The sequence below is a fragment of the Protopterus annectens genome, chromosome 8.part0, assembly GCF_019279795.1.
Source record: "Protopterus annectens isolate FY-2018-M chromosome 8.part0, PAN1.0, whole genome shotgun sequence".
NCBI classification, from domain to species: domain Eukaryota; kingdom Metazoa; phylum Chordata; order Ceratodontiformes; family Protopteridae; genus Protopterus; species Protopterus annectens.
The window spans coordinates 1,334,530,543-1,334,553,646 of NC_056741.1; the positions used below are offsets into that span (position 1 = coordinate 1,334,530,543).

Sequence of the window (23,104 nt, forward strand, 5' to 3'; positions counted from 1 at the left end):
TCACCAGTTGCTTCCTATGCTTGGCAAAGATGGCTGGTTAGCAACACTAGATTTAAAAGAAGCATACCTGCACATCTCAGTCAGGGAATCTTGCAGAAGATACCTTTGCTTCAAAGCAGGCTGCACACACTGTTAGTTCTCCGCACTGTCCTTTGGTTTATCTACTGCGCCCAGGGTATTCACAAAGTGCCTAGCTCCAGTTATTGCATTTTGCAGGAAAGAAATATTCAAATATACCCATACCTGGACGATTGTCTACTTCAGAAAGAAAGCCAGGACATACTTTTGAATCATCTGGCCTTTGTACAAAGGGTTCTAACCTGTCCGGGGTACACCATAAATGAAAAAAATCTCACCTGGTACCCTGTCAACAAATTATATTCCTGGGAGCAAGCTTGAATACAACTTCCCAAACTTCCCAGATGGCTTACCTCACGCCAGAGAAACAAATTCATTTGACAACCTGCTTCAAACAAGTGGCCACAAAAACCCTGCGATCTGCAAGCCTTGAGGTTCATGGCCTCCTGCATTCTTCTAATTCCATATGCAAGGCTGCATATGAGGAAAGTACAGTGGAATCTAAAAAGCCTATGGAGTCAACATTCCCACGATCTAGATGCAATGATTCCTATCATACCTTGACTACACCTAGAGTTCCTGTGGTGGGCAGAGGCCTGCAACCAAAACAAGGGACTACCTTTCAAACCACCCCCTGCCGCCCAAACCCTAACAACAGGTGCATCAGACTATGCATGGGGGGGGGGCTCACCTGGCAGGGAAGTGCATTCAGGGCAAATGGAACTCAAGTCAAATGCACCTGCATATCAATCAAAAAGAAATGTTAGCTGTACAGAATGCTCTGACAACCTTCAAGGACCACATCCTTCCAGGACGACTAATGATAAAGACGGACAACACCACTGTTATGTGGTACATAAACAAGCAGGGGGTACACATTCTTACCCCTTCTGCAGACTAGCCATGGCATTATGGAACACAGCCTTGAACTACCAAGTGCACCTACAAGCTAGCTCAATTCTGCCAGGAAAATTAAATACACTGGCATACGGACTAAGCAGAAACCTCATGAACCCACATGAGTGGAAACTGGAACCAAGGATATTCAACATTTTGACAAGCAAATGGGGGAGACCAGATATAGACCTATTTGCCTCTCCCCAGAACTACCAATTGGACAAAGTTTGCACAAGGACTCCCCACAAACAAGCCTGGAAAGTGGATGCTCTGTCCTTCAGCTGGAAAAATCTTACCAGTCTATGCCCCCCCCCCCGCCTCTTCTCTCCAAAGTACTAGTAAAAATCAAACAGGACAAACCAATGATGATTTTGATTGCTCCAGACTGGCCATGCCAATACTGGTGTACCCCCTCCTGCATAGTGTGTCATGGTTTTCCTCATGGCACCTGCCTCAGACTCCTTCCCTGTTGTCCTAGCAGGAGAACCAGATAGTGCACCCTCAGCTTCTAACACTGAACATTGCAGCCTGGCTAATTACCTAATCTCTCCTTTACCATCCCTCAGTAAACCGGTGATGGATATCATTTTAGAGGCAAGGAGGCCTAGTACTAGAAAATCTTATGCTGAAAAATGGAAAGATTCTGTGCCTGGAACCAATCTCAAGGGATGAGCACAGCAACGCCCAATTTACCTCAGATTTTAAAATACTTAACTGAGATGCTTCAAAAGGGGGCCTGTCTTTTTCCTCCATTAAAATCCACGCCTCAGCCATTTCAGCTCATTATAACACAGAACCTCCCCTCTTCTCTCATCCACTGCTCAAGCAGTTCCTCAGAGGGGCCAAAAATTTGAGACTACCCAGGAGAGGTCCAACCCCAGCCTGGGACCTTAACTTTGTTTTGGAGAAACTCACTCTACCTTCTTTCATGCCAGCTGCTACTGCGGACTTAAAATTTATTTCTTGGAAAACAGCTTTCCTTTTAGCAATCACTTCAGCCAGAAGGGTATCTGAATTACAGGCCCTTATGGCAGTCTAGCCTTTCAGCATCATTCATGCGGACAGGGTGTCCCTCAGAACCAATCCATCCTTCATGCCCAAGGTGGTATCCAGTGTGGCTCTTAATCAGTCCATTCATTTGCCAACCTTCTTTCCCAATCCACAGAACAAAGGGGAACGGATACTGCATTCCTTAGATGTGCACAGACAATTAGATTCTACTTGGACAGGACTAAACTTCAAAGGAAATCTGAACAACTGCTGGTGGCATTTGCTGCAGGGCCAGAGGGGAAGGCTATTTCAAAGCAAACCATTTCTAAATGGATAGGCCATTGCATTCATTTCTGGGGATCAGATCTCACTGCACCAGGGCTGCATCTACCTCTACAGCCTTTCTCAGAGGCATCCCTACCAGGGACATCCTAGAAGCTGCTACCTGGAGTTCTGTACATACTTTCACCAAGCATTACCATTTGACAATTTTCTCTAAATCCAGAGCTGGCTTTGCCACTGCACTCTTGCAGGGCCTTATAGCTGGTCCTAATGCTATTTAAAATTCCTCCTCCCAACCATAGCTTTGGGAATCTACCCAAATGTAATGACTGCAACAGTGAAACACGAAGAACATAGTATTGTTGTGTACACTTACCATAAATGTAGATGTTCTACTGTATTCACTGTTGCAGTCCTGGTTACCCTCCCACCAGCCCCGTAACTTCTTTTGGTTATACCTCTACTTTCCTTTATTATGCTTAAAAGCTTTTTGGTGTATTTGCTTTTTTGTTGGAGGTATATCATTGCACTTTTATATTTAATTGCTTCCCATTGGGGGGCACCTGACATCTGGGGCAAGAAAAACTGATGTAATGGTGTCGGCTGCATGTTTTATACTCCCGATGACCTGACGTCATGAAAGAAGGGACAGAAACAGATGCAGGACCCAAGACTTTGTTAATCAGGCCGACTGAGAGCTACCTGCAAGCAGATAACCCAAATGTAATGACTGCAGCAGTGAATACACTCAAGCATCTACATTTATGGTAAGTGCACACAATTGTACTGTAAGGACTCTTGGACATGTTTAATGACTGTAAATTAAATGAATTTTGATGAGAGTATTAATTTTGTGACCATTGACGTGATTGATTTGTATTTTTCAATACCTCATGGAATAGGAGTGGAATGGGTGTCTGAGAGGATGAGGTTCCATGGTGCCCCAAGAGAAGAGATTAGGTTAGTGGAGGAATTATTGGATTTAATTTTGAGTAAAAACTACATAATTTTTGAAGGTGAATATTATTTACAAGGAGTGGTTGTAGCGATGGGTTCCCCATGTGGGGCCAGCGTAGCTAATTTGATGATGGCCCACTGGGAAGCACATTATGTGTTCAATAATTATGAATGAATGAAGAACATTTGCTTTTATACCCGATTCTTGGATAATGCTTTTATGTTATTCAAGGGTGATATCCAGGCAGCAGATGAATTAGTACAGAAATTTAATATGAGTACTGATTTTCTGAAATTTACGAATTCTTTTGGGGATAGAAGTATTACATATTTGGATGTACTTCTAGTGAAAGAGGACCGTTTATGTTGTTACATAGCAGAAATACATCGTAAGAAGACATATTCTAACACTATCCTGCATTTTACTAGTTCCCACCCTGTTCACCAGAAGAAATCAGTAGTAAAAGGTCAACTAGTTCGGGCTGCCAGGATGGTATCACTGGATAGACATTTTAAGGATGAATGTGAAATTATTAAGGCAGATGTTTATTAATAGGGGGTACGCAGATGAATTTATCCAGAATATTGTGGTAGAGGTGCTGGAAAAAAGGTTCAAAGGGATGTACAAACTTTACTATGCCAACATGAGAGAGCAGGAGGTAATGTTATTCAGGATGACCCAAGTGTTAGTCCATCAAGTACAACTTCTGTTATTCCCACTATTAATAATGTCAAACCGGTAGAAGAGAGGTTAGAACTTAAAATTATGGATTAAGCTTCATTACACAATTTAACAGTGAAGCTTATTTTATAAGAGAAATTATTGTAAAAAACTGGAGAATTTTTACCACAGATGAGTTTTTAACTAGATTGGGGGTAAAACCAGCAGTTATTTTTAAAAAAGGTAAAAATCTTAAAAATGTAGTGGAACATAATAGGAAGAAATTTGTATAAACACCAAGAATGTTTAAATGTGAGTCCTGTAGTATGTGTAGACATATGGCGACTGGAGCATCCTTTATGATAAGGAACAAAATATATAGGAATGAGGGAAGATACAACTGTAATAGTAAATCAGTTGTTTATGTGGCCCAGTACCAGTCTTGCCCACCATTTTATGTGGGCAAGACAGAAAAATGAGGGAGAGAACATATGAACACATTTTAAGCATTAATAGAATGCAAATTGAGAATGCTTTAGCCAGACACGTATCTTGTCAATCAAGGGCAGACATTTAAATTTAGAGTCATTGATCAAATAACAGGGGATGATAGAGGGGGATTCACGAGCCTGTTGGTAGAAAAACATGAGGTTATATGGCAATTGCATTTTGATGCTAGTAGGTGGCTTGGGCTAAATGAAATAGTGTCCATCTCTAGTATAGTAAAATTAAGGAGTCTTAATAGATAGTGAAGAGGGTAAGTCATTGTAGGAAATTAAATGTTTTAAGATATTTTCATGTATTATTGATGGAAGTTATTGTTCTAACCAATTGATTTTTTAATGTGTGGAATACTGTGTGTCTGCACGTCTCATAGGTAGTAATATTCCGTAGCTTAAAATAGTTTTTAAATTAATATGTATAGTTGTTAGGTTAATATAAAGGGTAGTTTTATATGTAAGTATACCTGTATTTATTTATTAGATAAATGTAATTATTTTAAAGTATAAATAAGTTTATAGGTATGTGTAGTAAATAGGAGAAGTCCATAATTTATTGTATGTGAATTGGGTGCTATTAATAAAGAATTTAATTGATTGATTGAGTGGGAGTGTATTAATACTGTGAAAAATGTAATGGAAGTTTGTCTGATGAAGTCCGGTGAAGCTACCGGACGAAAAGCGTTTCACAATAAAGGATTTTAATTTCGGAGTATACCAGCTGCTGGTGACACTTTGTGGATTTAGTTTGTTGTTTTTGTTTTGGTTTGGGAGATCTGACCATTTTACTTGTTTGAGTACTGAGCAGTGGTGGGTTCTGTATGGGTGGCCAGTTACGAATTTGGTAATTTTGTTGTAGCATGGCTCAAGATTATTTTGGTCTGATTTATGAATGTTAGTAAATACTTGGGAGCCATAGAGAAGGGTGGAGAGTAGTTGTGCGTGGGCAGTGGCTAGTCTGGCAATGTCTGAGAGGTAAGGTTTAATTCTGTATAGAGCACCTAGTTTGGTGTGGGCCTTTTTAATGTTGAGGGCAATGTGGGGTATTGAACCTTAGGTTTTCATCATCCATTGTGACACCTAAAAGTTTGGTTTGATTAGTGGGTTCTATTTTGGTTCCATTTGTGGAGAGGATTGAAAGTGGTGTTGGATATGTTTTGGGTTTATTATAATTGAAAACAACTAACTTAGTTTGGCTAGGGTTAAGTATGAGTTGGTGGTTAACAAGGTAGTTTTCAATATCATGGAAGGATTTTTGTATTGTTTGGAGATCTTAGGGAGAGGAAGCTGAGCATATTAGTGTGGAGTCGGTGTACTGGACTATGTAGGCAAGATGGGTAGCAGAGCTGAAGTTGTTGGTAAAAATTGTAAAGAGGAGGGCATGAAGTATAGAGCCTTGGGTTATGCCAGCAGTGATGTGTGGTAGGGGAGATAGGGTGTTCTCCTACTTGGTGTCTTGCTGACAGAGAGATAACTGTGGAACCAGGACAGTGCTGATGAGTTAAGACCATGGGATGATCATTTATGTAGTAGGATTTGGTGGGAGACAGTGTCAAAGGCTTTTGACATGTCTAGAAATATAGAGTTGATCATTTGACCATAGTTAATGAAACCCTGTATGGTGTTTGTGAAAGATAGTAGGGCGGTGCTGATACTATGTTTTGGCCTGAAGCCGTGCTGCGTGGGGGTAGAGCAGGTTGTGATTAAGGAGGTGGGTGAGGAGTTGGGAGTGGATGCATTTTTAAAGGGGAGAGGATGGCTATGTGACAGTAATTGTATACATCTTTAGAGGGGCCTCCTTTATGTATTGAAATGATGTGAGATATTTTCCATAGATAGGGGACATATTGTTCAGAGATTGGGCAGTTGATTAAGATTGATATAGGATAGGCAATAGAGGGGGCAGCATTTTTAAGTTATTCATTAGGTAGCAGGTCAGCAGCTAGACAGCAGGGTTTGAGCTTTGAAAGGAGAGATTTTATGTAGTTAGTTTGGATTGTTGAGAAGGTATAGGGGGTGGGGAAATCAAAAGTGGGATTGGGTACCGTGAGAAGTTGATCAGTTTGGTTCCCAAGGAGTGAAGAGATTTAGTTTATAAAGTGGGCATTGAGTTGTGTAGCTATAGGGACAGTAGCCGTGGAGGAGACGGGGGGGGGGGGTGGTATATCCTGAGTTGATAAGACTGTTTATATTTTGCCAAAAAAGTTTGGGGTTGTATTGGAGCTTTTTTTGACATGAGAGGAAGTAGTTTTGCTCGTCTCCTTGTATCTATTTTTCATCTGGTTACAGAGCTGTAGATATATAGTGTGGTTATTTATATTTTTGGTGGTGTGGTAAGCTGACCAGGCCCTATCTCTTTGTTTCATTAGTGCGATGGTCTCTTTAGTTAGCCACGGTATGTGCCTAGTTTTTGCTCTAATTTTGTTTTGTTGACATACTTCTCAACTTGTTAGTGCAAAAACTTTGGACAAAGTCACAATTAATAGAGGAACAAAAGCCTAGAATCATGAACTTGATTTTAAGTATTGCTCTTATAAACTTTGAAAGTTGCCAGAGTAACAGGTTTTGCACTAACAAGCATTTTTCTGAAGAATATAATGTCTGAAGCTCAAATGCCTGACATTATTTGGTGACTTCAGTCCTCAATGCTTTCCCAGAAAAAAAAATAAATTATATGAGGAGCAGACCCAAAATATGAGGTAAAAATCTGGACTTTCTGTGAAATTGTGAGCAGTTGAGGGAGGTTGTTCTACATATTTGGAAGAGTCTCTCTTTTCAAAGAAAGATGGCTTCAGATTACATCAGACAAATGGTTTTAAGCCATCTGTTTCTTCAGGCTTCAGATCAGAATTCACAGTAATTTCCATCCATTGTTGGATATGCCTCACTTCTCCCTAAACCAGATAAGGCTTCAAACCTTATCCTTTGATCTGTAGTGCAGCAGACAGGGTCTCACAAGAAGAACAAGTAAAATTATATTTGTATTCATGACTTATTGATCTTCAGAGAAACCCATTCAGAGTTTATCACAGCTGATCAAATTCCTAAGAATGACCAAGTTCTAGATTGATGATTCTAAAGGCTCTAAGGCTCTTCTTTCCTTAATTTTGCTGAATACTCCTTTGATCATCCTGGGTATTAGTGATGCTTAGGTTAATGGGTTTATAGGTAAGTACTAGACTAGCTGCCCTCTTGGGCCATTTTAAGCCTAGCCAGCTTCCCCAAATGTGAGAATCAAACCCCAGTACCTTGTTTCTTTCAGGTAAACACCCTAAACATTAAATCAATCCTCAACCCATGTGCTTGCTTGCACATCCCCATTCACTCAACACCACAAAGAATTCTTGATGTTTAGGGCAGGACAGAAGAAATTTCAGTTCACTGTCTTACCTTTCAGTTTCTCTAATGCACCCATTGTATTTACCAAATGCTTGGTCCCAATGTTTGTCCATCTTAGGAATTTGTGTATTCCTCTACCTTACTTTTTTTTAATTCAATTCAAGCTTGCTGTAAGGAAGAGAGAGTATTCTAGCCGTAGACTCTTGACCTGCACTGCCTTACCAGCTTAGAGGTCTCCCTGAAACTTCCCAAGTTTGACCTGGGACTAACACATCAGAGATCATCCTGGGGACTGTCTTGGACCTATAGTAGTGCAAGCTGTTTCTTCCCAAGAACCAAAACTGAGTTATTCATTAGTTCTTTACAGACCAAGCCCAGACTTCCTTGTTAGTTCAAATGGTCCTGAATACCTTATTATGCATGTCAGTCTCCGTAATAGTGATTCTTTTGTTCATGCTTCATATGAGAAAAATATATTGGTAATTGGAAAATCCATAGAAGCAAAACTGTTACCCACCAAACAAAATGTTCCTTTTATTGACACCATCCAGAAAGGACTGGTCTAGTGCTCCCAGCAAGTACTGAGCAACCAGTGGTCCCTTTGTTATATTAGTCACACCCAAACTCTCATTTATGGATGCCTTGAATTTTGGATTTGGTATTGGAGCTCACACTCAGAACCTCAGTGTAGGGAGTCTGGGGTTCCTCTTTATTGAAGAGAAGATAAGTCAACATAAGGGGAGGGAGGGGATGATGGCTGTGGTCCTACATATTCAGGTGTTTACCGATAACCTAACAGTGATGTGAAACATGAACAAGTAGTGGGTTTCCACTCATATCAGTTATTCAAGCTGTTCATGATGGTTTGGGAGCTGTTAACAGAACAAGGATTTCGCCTCCAAGTTTTATCCATCTTCTCAGACCACAGGGTTGAGCAGGTACAGAATAAAGAACCACAACTGGGTGCTGGATTCAGGAGTATTTTACATTTTCACACAAAAATGGGGGAATGTACCCATGAACCTTTTTACTTCAGGGTACAACTGACAGATAAGTTCTGCTTCAGGTACCCTTGCAAAATAATATGCTTAGTGAATGCCTTCTGCACTCCTTCAACAAGTGTACCCTTACAAGACAACAATGTATCTTCTACCCCTTGGACAGGATGGATCTACCCTATGCCACATTTCCCCTTTTTGTCTGATGTCAAAGGTTGTAAAAGTCAGGGGGAATCATGCAATGCTCATTTTGGTAGCTACAGTGTGACCAATACAATCATGATTCTCCCAGCCATTGCAGCTAACCAGTAAAGGACCTATCCTTTCACAAGCCTATGTTTTCTTGACCCAAGAAAGAAGATCATTAGTGTACTCCATTGCAGCCAGGCCTAGACTGGCAACATGGATGATCTCTGTGTAGTACTGTCCAGGTTCTAATACCCAAAGGAGGTGCTCAACATCCAGGTGTAGTCAGTTAGGCCAGCACTAGGAAATCCTGCCTATTCTAAGTGGAAAAGCTTTTCCTTTTGGTATACCACAAGGATGAACATAACTGGAAGCCTTATAACCTAGGATTTTACAGTACGTAGAAGAGTTTATCCAAAGTAGCTGTCATTTGCTTCCTTTAATTTACTTCTGTCTGCCAGTGCAACATGCTTCACTTTTGGAGCTGCCAAGGGTATTAAACTATTTCTAGCTAGCTCCTGTGGTACAGAGCGATAAAGCCCTGTCTATGGCCTAGGTGACTGTCAATGGATTAGCTGCTCAGTCACCTGATGATAGAGCTGGTACAGGGGAGGGCTTGCCCATCCTGTGGGGAAAATGCACGTTGATGAGCACAGATATCATTGAAACCTGGTGAGGGCTAGGTCATGTAAAGTGATCAAGGAGGCATGGTTGCTTCTTATTGCCCACTTAACCTATAATATAATAATATCATCACACTTGAAGACGGTAGGGCTTAGAAGGTACCCTGATTCTGTGGTCAGCATATATGACACTCACAGCCTGTGGCTCTGCTGTATGCCTTCTTCCTAAGCTACAATTAATGGCCTCAGCTGAAAGTTAATACTGTATGCAACCAAGGATTTCCCACTATATTTCTTTTCATTTGGGCAGTATTGGGAGGAGGTCAAAGCAAAGGTTGGAGGGGGACAAACAGCTGATGGATGCCAGCAACCTAAAAAAACTGATAGAAATGCTGCATTTCAGTGCTCTAAAGAAATTTGTCCAGACCAGAGGGACTTAAATTTTGTAGTTGAAAGTTAATTCCAACGCCCCCCCCCCCTTCTGAACCTAGTGCTTTCCCAGACAAAAGTAGCTGTCGTGAAGTCTCTTTCTAGTAGTAGTTACTTCAACAATAAAGGTATCAGGCTTGCAGTCCCTTATAGCTAAAGATCTTTGTACAGTCTTCCATGAGGATAGGACTAGCCTCAAGACAGATTCCTCCTTTGTATGTTTATGTAAATTGGACTTAAAACGGTCTTTGAACCAAGTCATGCATCTGCAAGTATTTTATCTTCATCCTCAGAATAAGTGGAAAGCAAAATAGATTTGCTGGGTTTCCACAGGCAACTAAGGTGTTAGGATCATAGCAAGATGTTCTTCATGTTTCACTGTTGCAGTCATCACACTTGGGTTATCCTGCTAGGGGTTGCCCTCAGTCGGCCCAAATACCAGAGGCTTAGTATTTCTGTCTCGGTTGCTGTCGCTTCAAGACTGACGTCAGGTCGTCAGGAGTATAAAAACAGGCAGCAATGCCATTGCATCAGTTTTTCTTGCCCCAAATGTCAGGAGCCCCCAAATAGGGAGCTAAGTTATGGTGTAAAAACACCACCAGTAAAAAGTAAATACCAATAGCCCTGTAAGGGGTGAGTGAGAGAGAGAGTGAGAGAGAGAGAGAGAGACAAGGGGGCTGGAGGGTGGGAAACCAGGACTGCAACAGTGAATACACTCAAACATCTACATTTATGGCAAGTGTACACAACTGTACTATGTTCTTCATGTTTCACCGTTGTAGTCATCACACTTGGGTTGATTACCAAAGCTGAAGAATGGGTGGAGGCAGTCAAGAAGAGTTTGGGCTGGCTAGTATGCCCTGCAGGACTGCTGTTGCAAAGCCCGCCCTGGATTTGGAAAAGCTAGGAAGGTGGTAATGCTTGGTGAAGGTATGGACAGAACTCCAAGTAGCAGCTTCCAGAATGTCCCTGGTAGGGACTCCTCTGAGAAAGGCTGTAGAGGTTGAAGTTGCCCTAGTGGAATGCATTCTGACCCCCTAAGGGGGTGGTTTCCCATGGTGTTTGTAACAGAAATGGATACAGTGTGCTATCCATTTGGCGATGGTTTGTTTTGATATGGCCTTGCCCTCTGCCCCTGGTGCAAAACTGACCAGTAACTGGTCAGAGTTCCTGAAGGGCTTAGTCCTATCCAGGTAGAATCTGAGCTGTCTGTGCACTTCTAAGGAGTGCAGGGTCCTTGATTGCAAGGCTAGAGAATTCTGACCCCTGACAATGACCCAGGCATTCAGGATTAGATTAGTGGCCCTGATGCTGAAAGAGCTCAGTAAGAATGAGAGAGGAGTAGTACAGTGGAGCTCAATCACCTTTCTCATGGACAGAGGGGGGGGGTATGCATATTTGGAGTGGGGACCATGGAGGACTGTCTGCAAAGCTTTACAGTAGGGGCTGGGGTCGCTTGCTTGGAACACCTTCAAGTGTATGGCGGGACATCCAGCACTTTCAACCCATTGCACAGCCACCTTTGGGTAGCATTATTTGTGCATGTGTGGGACTGTTGTGCAGAATAAAAAGACACCCCTGATGGCTGCCTAAATTATGTCATGTTTCGGCCAACCCTCTCCCAGATAATGGGGACAGACCTGGTCAGTTGGCTGAGAGAGGGATGAAAAGTGAATGATCAAACAGGCAGTGGGGCTAAGAAGAGCAAAAAAAAAAAACAATAATACTCCAAGACCTTGAAAACTTTACAAATTGAAGATGGGGGGAGGGTGAACTTACCACTAGGTATGGCACATTTTCTTATAACTTCTTTAACAAAAAAAAAAAAGCACTCAAAATGCATCTGGTTGCTCCATTTTGTTGCAGTATGTAACACTGATGTCCTAGGAAAGGAAATGGGAGTCCAGTCACACAAGGAGATATTGAAAATCTCTGGAAATCCATCTAAAGTGTGCACATTTACCTATAGTTAGTAATTGTAAGGATAAAGAAACTACTTCAGCATTGATCCCCTTATTTGAACATTTACTGTTGCAGTGAATGCCCTAAAATAAATGTAGTTTTCACTTTATTAATTTTAGAACTAGTTATAGGGCAAGATTTGGCAGCTTTGCTTGACCTTGCTGCTGTTTGAGCAGAGATGCATGACATTGTACACTGCAAAGCACTGTTTTAGTTGGCTCTGTTAATTAGCTAGTTTATGTTTATCTGAAATTCCTCTTCCAAGTACCTAAATCAGTTCTTTTTTGCTACTGGCCAGTATGCTCATTTTAAGTGTTTCTTCATTAGTATGTTGCTGTAAGTTGGTTATGTTTGTGAGAAGCTGCTGTTAGTTGCCCTTAGCTGCACCCTAACCAACAGTGTTCTGTTAACATTGTGTCATTATTGTTATTTTTTGTTGCTCTACTGGTAGCGTTATTCTCCCTACTTATTGCTTTTGATCTTAACCTAATTTTTGTTGAAACTGTTGTAGGTTGTTAGTTGCTACTGCCATTGTGACCCCTTCCAGTTATCATCCTTGCCTTGCCAGCAAATTGAATAAGTATGTGTGTGCTTATTGGTTCATAGGTAAGTACTAGGCTATCGGCCCAAGGGCCAAAGCAAGCCTAGCCAACAGTATATTGGCTTTCGCCATCCATGTAGTGTTAAATTCCTGGCCATCTATTGAGCAAAGTCCCAGACATAGCCCCAGGGGTGAATTTCCTATCACCCATCCACTTATCAATGTTTTTCTTGAAGAGTGCTAATGATGAGCTCTGCTTGATGTAGATGGGAATTTCGTTTCAGAACATGGGAAGTCCCTGGAACAAGAATCTATCCCGCCAGCATGTCCTATTTATTGTTGTGGTGAGGTTTAGGTCCCTAGAGCATGTAGCTCGGGGAGATTGGGATTTCTTTAAGTGGAGCATATCCATTAATTCCGGGTTTGACATGGCTTTGTATGTTAGACAGAGGTCTCCTCGGAGTAAGCGGTATGCAACCGAGTAGAGTTTGAGTTTCTTGAGTTGGTCAGCATAGGGTAACTGTTTGAGGCCAGCAATCCTCTTGGTGGGGTACTTTTGGGGCCTCTCCAGTTGTTGTAAGTGTCTTGTGAGGTACATCCCAAACAGAGCATTGTATTCAATGAAGGGTCTGATAAGTGATGAGTAGAGGGGGAACGATGACTTACTTATCTCTAGATGCAAACCCTTTTGTGATTAGGTGGGCCACGTAGAAAGATTTTCTGACTACTGTGGCAATGTGGTTGTCGAAGGAGAGGTTACTATCCACTTGGGTCCCCAAGGTCTCTTATCACACTTTCTGTGTTAAGTGAACTTCCCCCTATTTGGTAATTCATGGGTACCGTGTTTTACTAAAGGGGGATAACAATGCACTTTTTTGGCATTTAGCTTGAGGCCATGATTTTGACACCAGGTGTCTGTCTCGGTGAGGCCCTTTTTGCAGGATGTCAGCGACGGCAGGGGAATTGATAATGGCACCCAGTTTGCAGATATCTGTGAACTTGCTTAGCCATAGACCCTCGGTGTTCACTTGCACTTCGGAGAAGTATATACCGAACAGATGGTGTCCCAAGACTGAACCCCAGGGCACTCCACTTGTCACTGTTTTGATGTCTGATCTGGAGTCTGCAACTCTCACCTTGTGGGTTCTGTCCTTGAGCCAGTTGGCCACCCATCTCGTGACCTAAGGGTTTATGTTAAGGTTGATGAGTTTATCTATGATTCCTGAATGGGGGATAGTGTCAAAGGCTTTATCGAGGTCCAGAGTGGCTGTGTGGACCACCTTGCCCTCATCTATGGCCTTGGTAACTGCTTCAAAGAAGTCTACCAGGTTTAGGAGACATGATCTACCTTTCACAAATCCGAATTGGGTAGCATTCAAAGTTTGGAGGTTACCAATGTCTTTGTTTATGAGGTCCATGATGATATGCTCCATGTCCTTGCAGACCAGGCTTGTCAGACTAATAGGTCGATAGTTCCCAGGGTCTGTGGTGGTTCCTCCTTTGTGGAGTGGGATAACCGTTGCTGTGCTCCATTCTGTGGAGACACAGCCTGTGGTGAGGCTGTGATTGAACATGGAGTTTAGGTGGGGGGCTAGTTCATTTTGGAGTTCGTGTAAGACGCAGCCTGGGATGTTGTCTGGTCCCATGGATGCTGTGTTTTTGGCTTTAGAGTGCCATTTTTACCTGCGTGTTTGTGATTGACTGGGCCCTACAACCATCTGGTGTAGTTATAGGCCCTTTGGGGGGTGAGGGGGGTGTAAAGTTTGCACTGAACCTATCTTGCCAAGATGCTGGCAGTATCAGTTGGCTCTGTATATTTTGCACCATTCTGTTGTAGCTCTGTGCAGATCGCGTTGTTGCCATGGAGATTCTTGACATAGCTAAATAATGCCTTGTGGTTGTCTTTGGTATCTGAGGCAATTTTTCTTTCAAAATTAGCTTTGGACGATTTAATGAGAGATCTTAGTTTCTTACTGAGGCCCATCAGTGAGTTCCTCCATACCTGGGTTTTTACTCTCTTTTGCAACAGTTTCTTCCTTCTGTTGTAGAGTTTTTTAATGGCAGGGGACCACCAGATTGGCTTCCTTTTTTTGGAGGATAGCATCTTGGTTTTGGTGGGGATAGCACGATCCATGCACTTATGCAGGTGCTTGTAGAGTGTATTTGTGTAGGATTCAGCAGTCGTGACTGTATTATCCATCTGCAGGGGCGTCGCAAAGTTAGCCACCTCAGTTTTGAGTAACGTAAAGTTAGCTTTGGAGAAATTTTTTACAATGGTTTCCTTGTGTGGGGGTGGGGTCGGTATGTGGATATCTAGGGTGATTAGTTTATGGTCTGATCTAACAAGCGAGGCGTTGATCTCGGGCATTGAGCACCAGTCACCCATGTTGGTAATGGTCAGGTCCAGAATATTGTTGCCCTTGATGGGGGATGTTGACAAGTTGATCCAGGGCATTGTAGTTTATAAATTCCAGGAATCGTTAAGCAAGGAGATTATGTTAAGGTAGTTGAAATCGCCCATTATTATGGTATTTGGTTGGACCCTCATTTTTTCCAGTGTCCCCAGGAACAAGGAGTCAGGGTCCCTGGGTCATGGTGGGGGATCTATAACAAGCTACAATTTGGAATGCATTTTTTCCCAGGGTTAGTTGCACTGGGATGATTTCAGAGGCATCATGTTTTGCAACTAGCCTGGAGGTGTGGATGTCCTTGATGAAGATGGACACACCTCCGCCCTTCGTGTTTCGGTCTGGGTTTTGTGGCCAAAACGTGTGGTATGAATTATAGCCTGGTAGTGCTGGGGTGCTCTCAGGAGCCTTGAACCAGGTCTCAGTCACTGCACTGATATCGATGTTCTCCATTTTGAGGAGTGCCTCGAGTGAGTGCATTTTGAGGTTTAGACTCCTAGCATTGAGCAGCATTGCCCACAATTTTTTGTCACCTGTAGTTCTTATAGTGGTGGGTTTGTTTTTTGAGCCTTGCCTAAAAAAGGCACTATGGGGGCGGCAAGAGCCTTGGCCAATATCCTGAATCCCAGGGGTGACAGGTGCAGGCCATCTCTGGCGAAGAATCATGGCCTTTCAAGCATGTCATCCCAGACAGACAGATACTGGATCCCCTTTGAATGACACCAGAAGCTTAGTCAATTGTTGAAGTTGATCATCTTATCCTTGTATTGTAGAATCATTCTTGGTGAAGGCAGGATGCTACTCAGGGCTAGGGTCATACCTGCCTGTGCTACAAGATCGGAGAGCTCTTCCATGTCTTTTTTCATGTAGTCCAGGGAGGTACATCTCAGGTCACTTACACCAACGTGGACAATGACGGAGTCATATTTGTACTTGCCTTGTACTGACATGAGTGCCTGCATTGTGGTGGATTCTGGCACCCGACAAGCCGCTGACAGTAACCTTCTCTTTGTCCAGCCTGGTGAGTGGGGCATTGGTGTGCCTGACTATAGAGTCACCTATCACTAGTGTGTTGGGTATATTGTTTTGCCTTATGGGCTGTGGTTGTGTGGCACACCGAGTTTGTGGGCTGTGTGTTGTTTGGTGTGTGTTGGTGGGAGGAGGTTGCTTGTGTGTCTGCTTTGGAGGTCTCTGTTGCCTAGGCAGATTTAGATTTTTAATCAGAGCCTCCGTATATGTCTTGGTGTTACTATGTGTGGGTTTTGGAGGTGCTGGTTTAGCTGGTCTGTGTGTAGTGAATGGGGTGCTGCGAGTTATTACCTTCTCCTCTTGACTGTCTGTTCCAGTCTTGGTTGGAGAGAGCTTTGCTTCTAGATTGGCTGTATAAGTGCAGCTCTCACAAGTGTTAGTGTTTGGTGGAGAGGGTTGTCTGTGTACATGAGGCAGTTTGTAACATTGCCTCAAGATGCCCAGGTTCATCAGGCAGGCTGGAGAGTACACCGGGAGATGTCTCTTGGACATGCCTGAATAAGTAGTAAAGACTGTTTGCTTTTGTTAAGTGGGAAGTAGTTGTCAAGTAGGGAAATATATAGACTATTCCCTTCTGGCTGATGCAGGGGTTGAGTGCTGGGGGTTATTTAGTGCTGCAGCAAATTTAGAACAAATGCTGGGCTAAAAGGTGTGGGTCTGAGTGCTTTAGGCTGAAAGACTGACAAGTTGTAAGGGGAAAACTGAAGAGCAGACTTTGTTGAGCCGGGGATAGTTAACCCTAGCTAACTGGCACTGAGTGGTGCAAAAAAACGTGCAAATGTGGGTTTTTATAGCAGATAGATGAAAGGGATAGAAATTAGCCCAAAATGGCCAATAAACTACAAATTCTGAGCTGAAAACCACTCCTCCAGGGACAGATAGACTGCTGAAAGCTCCTCACTCTCACTGGTGAACAGAGAAACTTCCTTCTATCCAAGTAAGGTATGGGCAACACAGAAACTACAATACAGCCCTGGATTCAGCAAACTCTGAAAACTGGACTCTACTAGCTTCAGAAAGGCAGGAAACAAGTGTAGGATAGCTTGTTTTTTTTAAGAAGTTAAGGCAGTTAAAACAAAATAATCACTTTAAAGCACAGTAAAATGGCTATTGCACTTGAGTGTGTAGCCTACAACAGTTAACAGTTTAAATGCTCCCAGAAACTATTTTAAAAGTGCAAACAGTAAGTACAATTAAACAGCTGAAATAGGCTTTTTAGTATGAAATAAACACTAGAAACCGAGTGTTTAGGCGGAATTAGCAATATCTAGCAAGAAACAAGTCAAAAAAGTACTTAAATCAAACCAAAATCTCTCTTCTTCTGCTGCTGCAGGACTCTGCAGGTCACCTGGGCAGGTTCTTGCTGAGCTGATATCTTTCTTTTTTTGTAAGACCCGCCTGGCTAAATGGTATATCTGTAACAGACCTCTGGCCCTTGTATTGCTAGCCTCATAATACTTGGTGTTCTTAATTAGTATAGGAATTTCTAAATGCACACGGACAATGAACTACTACTTGATATACATAATACAATCTGTAAGGTATCTGTATAACATGGAGGTCACCCTCTCAGTAAAAAAAAAAGAAATTACATCATTAATCTTACAAAAATGTCTCCACTGTTTAACTGCAATAAATACACTTATTGCATGGAAAAGTTCCTCTGTTACTAACACTATTCACTATTATATCTGTATGTCTCTGAAATTTGCTGTGGACTACCATATCCTTAATATTCCTCCCCCTTTTATATGAAAATATGGGCTTTTTATGTGTCACTTCCTGTAAATCTCTATACTTAATTAAAAAATCTCAATAATGTAGTAACATCGTTTTTATTTGGCGACTCATAACATTATAAGTTGTCACAATAAAAATCTGACTGACTGAAGGTGTTATTTATGCTATTAAGTGTGAATGTAATCTTTTTTATATTGTACAAACTAAAAGGGCTTTCAAGTTGAGATTACAAGAACACTTGAGAGAGAAAATCTGGAAGGCTTGAAAGCCCTTTAGATTTACATTTTAAAAGTTTTCATAACTGTAACGCAAACCACTATATTAGATCAAGTGCAGTGTGATGTAGGTTGTAAACCAACAAAAAATTGTTACAAATAGAAGCATTGTTTATTTTAAAATACTCTACTCTGGCCCCAGTGGGCTTTAATACAGAATGTTGCTGGAAATATCTGACTTGAAATTTTATTTAATTATATAATTGATTAATTGGGTGTAATTATCTTGTTATATTGAATGACTGTTGCTATATAAAGGGATGAGTTTGCATTGTTGTTTACTCCTTGAAGGCTTGGTGTTAGCCAAAGCACTAGAGATTTGTTTTAATAAAAGATTTTGCGGTTTCTTCTATGACTAAAGAAATTTACTGATGACTGCAAATCGAGTTTTTTTTTGTCTAATAATTTCTTGATACAGTGTCACTGCAGAAGGACTAATCTTCCCTAATCAATGGTGTAGTTAAAAAAAAATGTGACATATTGTTGTTGCATTTGGCCAAAAAGTCGTTCTAGTTGCCAAGCTGTTGTGCTTTTTAGACAAAAACTGTTGTCTCCAATTTACAATATAGCTAGTATCCATTTCCAAATTGTTACATTAATCATGTATCTTGACACCTTAGTTGATAAATTCCTCACTTCTGACCTCCATGTGACATTGTTAGTCAGGAAATCCTTCTGTTTAGCACAACTGATATCTAAAGGCATGTCATTCTGGTTGAAAGAAGTTATGCTCCGTATTTATCATGCTCTAATTAGACCAACTATTGAGTACATTGCCTCCATTGGTATATGCCTGCATAAGAAGCTACTAGGTTGTTAGTGTGGTTCATATGTATGACACTAGTTAATATGAGGTGTGTGCTGCCACACAGAGGACAACACCTGAAAACTATACCAGACTTCATTCTGCCACACACACAGTCCATCTTTCAAATGAGCTAGCCCCCATCTACCTGAATTGGTGATAGCTCAGGTGGATGTAAAAGATGACATAGCATTTATCAAAAAGAGTAGGGGGAAGTGCCTTGGCCAAATTTCCTCTAGACAGTAGGATTACCATATTGGGTTTGTACTAAAAAGGGATGCTGACTAAATGGAATTAACCTGATCAACAATGTTTAAATAAAAAATAAAGTGTTGAAGAGTAGAGTAGAAAGATGTTGATTGATAAGCTGTGCAGTTTGATTCTGGTCCCTATTTGTCTGACAGTGAAAGGTCTGTGGCTCCTTTTAAAGCTGTTAAACATGTGTTAATACAGTGTTTTTTCTTAAGTTGTGGTTCATTAGTACAGCTAACCTGCCCATGTGATAGAAGGTATTATGCTCAAGTTGCCAAAACTCTGTTTTTGAACTAGGTTGAAGAAATTCATGTTGATAACTTCATTACCGAGAACACTTAATTTAGTGCACTGGTTGCAATGAGGTGAACCCAGTTCAAGAACCCATTAGCAATTTGGGTATGATTACTAAAGCAGTTGTAATTATCGGTGTTAAGTATTTGCTGGTTTTCATTTTGGATTTTAGGTGTACAGGTGTTGGGATTGCATATATGTGTTACAGTGGCTTGTAGACTATTTGAATGTGTACTGATTTAGATTTATAGAGTCTACAGATTTAATGTCCATATTCTAGGTCTTAAGGTACATGGTTTTAGCTTTTAACTTTAAAAGTAAGCAAGGCTCACTATTTTAGCTTTGTTTACCATTTTAGCAACTGCTTAAAGCATCCCTATTTTATAATTTTAGGATAAGGGGTAATATATAATCTGATGTTGTCAGTCTTCATTTAAGTCTTCATTTATCCTTTACATTTGGGACTGAGTTCAGACTCTCGGAACAGGTTCGACTGTTATAACAGCTCGCGAGAACCACAAACTCTTGAACTAAGTTCCTATCCAGAATGCCCCTCTCTAGATTACCTACGATCTCTTTTGCCACTCTTCTACATAACACAGGTCAGCCAAACTGTCTCAAGCTAAGTGTATTTTCATTATTTTTATTCAAAACGTAGTTAAATCTTTTTTACCTACCCACTTAACATTTTCACTATCACTCTCCTTTTACACTTTGGTGTTCTTCCCTACCGTTATTGGTAGCTTTTCTTTGTTAAGAAAGACAGTTGTCGCTATTTTGTGAGCGAGTATGCTATCTACCTTCTTACCTCATGGTATCTGTTCTACCATCATTGGTAGCTCTATCCCTTTATGCCCTACCTATTGGTGGTTCTGGCCTACAGTTGTTGGTAGCCTTTTCCCCCTCTTTCTTACTTCGTTCCAGTGTGTGTGTGTGTGTATAAATGTTTTTCTGTGAGTTGATATTTTTTACTAGTCAACATGGCAGATAAAAGTAAAGGGACGACTGGTTTTAAACAGTATCATGATTGCGGAAGAAAAATGCCCAATTCTTATGAGCATTCATCTTGTGTCTACTGCTTTGGCCCAGTGCATTTACAAGAGGATTGTGCTATTTGTCAAGCCTTTAGTCACTGGGCCCTCATAGAAAGGAAGAACAAACTAATTTTGAAGGGACTGATCAAGACATCTTTTGATGAGGATTTGTTCAGTCAGCCTGGGACATCCAAATCTGATGTCTTTGCCTTCTTTTTCCTCTTCCTCTTTCTCTAAAATCGAACATGGAAAGAAGAGGAGTCTCTCAGTGCTGGTGTCCCCTTCAGCTCCAGCACACAAGAGACCTAAATCTTCAGTTCTCACACACACTGCGGAACCAAAGTTAAGTGCCAAAAAACCTACAGTACTGACTTCATCAGCACCGACTGTGGTGATCAGTTCTGTACCGCAGGTTTTGCTGCCAGCCACCACTGTGCCGACTGTTTATGTGACTTTCTCACCATCAGTGCTGCCCCTTTCTACTGTGCTATCTGTAATTTTGGAACCAGTTCCTTCTACGGTGCCATCAGTAACTTGGGAACCAGGATTATTTCAGTTCACAGGACTAAGTATTCCCCTTCAATAGATCCCTTTGTGGGACACCTTCCAAGCCCCTTTTTAGAAAGACCAGAATCCCCTCAGCATTCTCTGCCCATTCCTCTAGGAGTCTGACAGAAGTCAATGTGAGGTTGGTGGATCAGCTCTTCGTGGCTAGGGATCTTAGTCTCTTCCCAGGATGCACTCCCTTCTGGAGATGGGACTTTCTCTCCAAGGACTCCACCAGACATTCCTCCTCTGGCCTCCATTGAGGTATTAGACTATGACTCTGATTTCCCTGGTTCCGGCTGTTCCAGTGCCAACAGCTTTTATGCCTTCAACTCCAGTGTCTGCCCCAAGTTCCTCTGTTCTTTCAGAACCGATAGACTCTCAGGTTCATAGCTCTGCTGCCTCATTCGTGGGCTCTTTCCTGGCTTTGACCTTGATAGCGGTCTCCTCAAAGTGGGGTGGGACCATGGTTCCGAGGTTGTCCTTCCTGGTTCTGGTCTCCCATCCCTTTTGGGTGGAGGGGGGCCTGCATTCAAGGTCGTGGAGAAGGCCTTGGCTTCTTCAGGTTCTCAGGTGGTTCATTCCCAGTTGGATCATTTTCCCGAGACTCCCTCTTGTCAAGAGCTTCCTCCAACCTCCATGCCCAGACAGCAAGCATCAAAGCTGCAGGATACTCCTGCGCAGGGCTTTACCTCTTCTGAGTCCTCCACAGAGATTCCCACTGAGGTGGTGCCATGGAAGAGGATGTGTAAAAGTAAACACTTAGATTTTTCAGAGGAATCTGTCATGGAGTATACAGACTTCGATGACAGGGAGGGTTCCCCCCAGTCACCCACAGAAGATGTCTCCTTTGGAGACATTTATTTATTTGACATTCGTTAACCGGGTTAGTCCGACTGGGCATGAGACCCCTTTTCAGCAGACATCTGCGGCGAAAAGCTCCAAATATTACAATAGCACATTAAAGTAGATGCAATAGACAATGATTACATGATTATACAAGATAGAAATATCTAACATGATACAGCAAAATAGAAGGTCAGTTTCATTTTTACAGGTGATTACAAGCTAGTTGGAGAGAGAGAAAATGAAAGTACATAGAACAAATGTGTCAAATAAGTTATAAAGAGATGTCACAGGAATACAGACAAATTATGAGTCAGGATATGAAGATAGTTGTAGGGAGAGAAACAAGTGTATAGTGAAAAAAATAGAACAAAAGGAGAAAAAAAGACCTGAGTAGTAGGTAGGTAAGTGAGAAAGCATCTTTGGTAGGAAAATTAGTGTAGTGATACCAAAAAGGAAACTGAGAGGTCAAAATTATGATTTGTAATGTTTACTAATATAGAGGAGATGAGTGAGCAATTTGTGGAGGACAGGAAGATGTTATGTTGGGTCAGTACAAGGGCATGACCATGAGTTGTGGAAGGTTTCTTTTAGTGCTATTTTAAAGGAGCTGAAATTAATGATAGTTATGACTTGAAGTGGTAGTTTGTCCAAGCATTAGCGACGGAGTAGCTGTAGAGCGACTTGCCAATATTTTTATTTGGCTTATAAACTTGCAGTAGGTACTTCTGAGAGCTATGGAGTGCATGGTTTGGAATGTATGGGTGGATGCGATTGGAGAGAGAGGGGCAGTAAGATGGATCATTTAAGATGCAGTGAACTGTGAGAAGCTGGGGTAGTAGGACTTAGTGATGAAATTTTAGCCATTGCAAGTTTTTTAGGGCTATACAGTGATGGGTGCAATTGGGTAGGTTAGAGGCAAATCTTGCTATTTTGTTGTAAGTAAGTTTTAATTTAGTGAGGAGATTAGACTGAAGATTTCTGAATATAGGGGCAGAATAGAGAAGTGTGAGTAGTAGAAAAGCTTGTTGCAAGGGAGAGTCTGGAGGAATGAGTGAGAAATTTATTGTGCCTGTATATATAGCAGTCCGAGTTTTTGATGCGTCTTTTTAATGCCTTGTTGAGTGTGAAGATCAAACTTTAGGTGGTCGTCTATGGTAATTCCGAGAAGTTTTGTTGTTAAAGGAGGTGACAGAAAAGGTAGTTTTATGATGCTGGAGAGTTGTTGGGAGAAATAGAAGTTTAATTTTTTTTTAGTTCAATAGTAGTTAGTTCGAAGTAACACATCTTTCGACTGAGTGAAGGGAGTCTTGTGTGAGGGTATGAAGGCTTGTTATGTTGTCAGAAGAAGAGATGATTATGGAATCACCTGCATATTGAATAATGGTAGACAGAGGACAAAAGGAGTGAAGATCTTTGATGATGAAATTAA

At 41.6% G+C, this 23,104-nt stretch overlaps 1 protein-coding gene across 1 annotated transcript in view; it reads left to right on the forward strand.

Moving 5' to 3' along the window:
* SMURF2 (SMAD specific E3 ubiquitin protein ligase 2) overlaps nucleotides 1–23,104 on the forward strand; it is a gene marked incomplete in the record, with an annotated part of 2,869,016 nt that overhangs the window by 2,748,522 nt on the left and 97,390 nt on the right.